Raw genomic sequence first — 3,229 nt, 5'->3', positions numbered from 1 at the left:
CACAGACACACAGACACACACCTTTCTCACAGACGCTGCAAAGCCACATCCAAGAACAACACAAACATTCAGCAGTGTGATCCAGTGCTCTGCTCCCGGCAGAGGAACACGGTGTGCCTATCTGCAGACTTTAAAAATACCCTGTGTGTTGGTTGTTGAGCTGTGACTCTACCTGGGATCTCTGGACAGGTGAGGACGATGCTGTCCACTTCTACAGCTTGCTGCGTGGTGGAGAAGTCGTTTCTGCGGGAGAGAAATATAAGACAGTGGTCAGTGGAGTCGCTGCGTTAAACAGGTTTTAGATTTAGATTTACGACGCCGGCAGGTAACGCTGAAGACTTTACACCTCGCTAAGATTTCTTTAAAAGGCTTTTAGAATAAATAAAAAAAATAGTTCTTCCAGATTTGCTCGTTAAATGGAGAAGTTCAGCCACCATCTGATTGGCTGGTGAGAATTATATTGTCTCATCAAAAGAATAAAACCAACGTGTTATTAGTACTTCCTGTCTGCGGCTCTGACTGGTTCCAACTGAACACGTCTCACAAATGTAAAGTTTATGTCCTCAAACATCTGCTCGCTGTAGTTTAACAGATGTGACTCTGCGTACTCGGTGTTCACCGGCCGTTAAACATTAAACAGGAATAAGCTCATTTCAGTCAGCTTTTGTTTTGAAATGCAGCATATGGTGGTTCGGGGTCAAAGGTCGCTGTACGGATGCAGAGACAGATCAGCGGCACAGAGCTGCAGATATTCCACCACAGCATTAAACAGCAGAGCCGAGGCCGGCTAATGATCAGCCAGACTGCAGCGATAAGCTGAATGTCTGAACTGATAGAGAGTTTCTGTACAGACGACGATCAGAGAGACGGCAGACTGAAACCTCGTATTACAATTCAACATGTTCCCTTTGTTTCTGACAATAAAGCTTCAAATGAATCCTGAATAATGAAGTGAACAGTTAACTGAGCAACAGAAGACCTGCAGTCATGTTTCATTAAAACCCCGGTTCTGTTGCTGGAGGATGTAAATGTGTGTAAAGAGGTTCTCAGGGACATGCTGCAGTCATCAAACACAGACGCCAGCGGTGTTCAGCTGGTTGCAATCTGGAACGTCACTGCTAGATGGGACTAAACCCTACACACTGGACCTTTAAAGGACCAGGACCCAGACTGAGAACGGGCTGCGCAGTGTGTGTAGAGACTAATGCGGCCTCCTGATAGTCCACTTAACCATCAGTCTCTGTTCACAGTCATCAGTCTGACAGTCTCAGAGGAACCAACGTTTCTCTGAGACTGTCCCAGCGGGGATACTGCACCTTTAAGTCACAGGATGAACTCTGTTGAACTCTTTGAAATACTTTTGGCAGCTAGGAAGGGAACTGTGAGTGCAAACCCTCTGACAAACAGGATATTTCAACCAAATAAAGCTCCATTTGTCCTCACCTATAGGACGTATCAGCCATACAGTCAGTGAACAGAAGAGCTCCTGGTTTTACTCACACGTGTTAATGGAACAGTCAGAGGTTTCTACAAACATATATCACCTATGATGAAAGGAAACCACACACTGACAGAGTATGACAGTGCGTCGACTCAAACAGCAGCGGCAGTGGATGAAACTGTACGTGGATACAGAGTGAAATGAGAGCGGGCAGCTGGATCAAAGTCTTACCTTTCCTTCAGATCGAGGCTGCTTGAAGATACAAATCAAAAGAGAGAAAACGTCTCACTCACGCAATCAAACTTTCTAGACACTTCAATTAAAGTTGATCTACAGCAGAATCCACACAGAGGAGGAATGTAATGAACCATCTCCTCACAATCACTTCTACCTCGTGTGCTTCTCCTGTTCAACAGAATAACGCACTTCACACTCATTGAACATCTCATCCAACCTTTCTGTCCTCTGTAGCCGAGGTTTTAAACTGACTGTTAACGTTATACGGTTTATATGGTACCATTATAGTAAACAGTTGGCTAACTCAACACATCCTTAGGCACCAGCAGATATTTAAAGACATCATATTGTGGTTATTCTGACAGATAATGTGAAATGATTCATGGTTAGTGTCTGTAACAAACAGAACACGATCTGCAGTCCAGGACTTCCCTGCAGCTCTACAGTTCTTCATAATGCTGTTTGTCTCATTTTAGCTTCATTTACAAGTTCCACACTGACCACGATGTCATTCCAGTACTGTTTTGATTAACTGTGCAGCCCTGATCGGATCAGAAGTGAAAGCAGTGGATCGTCTCGACCTCAGGGGATTGTGGGAGGGTCGAAGTGAGACGTGAGTGAAAGATACTGTGTGTTCTCAGATTCAGTGTGACCTTCGCTTCCAGAGGATATCAGTATCTCCACACTCCTTTATGAGTACGTCCATAAAATCCTCGTAGCACCAGACCTTGGCTGAGAACGTTTTCTTCAGTATCAAAGTGATCCAGTGACAGCAGGTCGTCTAACACTAACAGTGACTCACAGGCAGGTCGGCACAATACAAACCATAAGAGCTCAGGTTGAAGCCACAGCAGAACTGAACAGTATCCTCCTGCTTTCAGTAGGGTTTGTCTCTGGAATAACAAGTGTAACAGAGAGGAGGGAGACGGAGACGGACTTTAAAGGCGTCTCACCTTTGGACTGGTTTCCTTATTGCGGAGGGCATCTGTGCGTGCTGGAAGTGTCTCCCCTGTAGAACGATTCCCTGCGACGGTGCGGGACTGATGATGAAGTAGTTGGTTCTGTTGGGGATCGGGGAGGACGTTGCTACTGAGAGAGGGACCTCGCTGCAGGACAGAGACACACAGACAGACACACAGACAGACACAGTCAACTGAAACCTGTTTACAGCGCAAACACAAACACATCATAAGAACCGGTTACACAGGACCAGAACGCTGACAAATCAAATGTTTAGTGTTTGAATGTTATCTTAATTTCACCTTTTAAATCAGTGTATAATGTGTGTTTAATGATTTTATTCTGTTTATTATTTATTCATAACTGCTTCAATGTGCTGTTGATTCATTGTGGATTACAGACTTTATGTATTTATATATTTTTTGAGACAATCATTTAATAAACTGACGACCTCCTTTACTGACATATTTTATTTATATTATATATTATATTCAAAACTGAACAATGAACCCAAACAGTAAACTTTTTTTTTTTAATTTTGTTTACATTTACAATGAACCAAATGTAATAATACAGGCCTTAAACCACGCC

General features: G+C 43.5%; 1 protein-coding gene across 1 annotated transcript in view; it reads right to left on the bottom strand.

Annotated features, from left to right (window-relative positions):
* Positions 1-3,229, bottom strand: part of senp6a (SUMO specific peptidase 6a) — a gene marked incomplete at its 5' end in the record, with an annotated part of 21,081 nt that overhangs the window by 14,097 nt on the left and 3,755 nt on the right.

The sequence above is a fragment of the Morone saxatilis genome, unplaced genomic scaffold (assembly GCF_004916995.1).
Source record: "Morone saxatilis isolate NCDOM2014 unplaced genomic scaffold, NCSU_SB_2.0 Contig7, whole genome shotgun sequence".
In the NCBI taxonomy this organism is placed as follows: Eukaryota; Metazoa; Chordata; class Actinopteri; family Moronidae; genus Morone; species Morone saxatilis.
The sequence above is the reverse complement of the archived record's forward strand: the minus strand, read 5'-3'. Positions and strand labels throughout refer to the sequence as shown.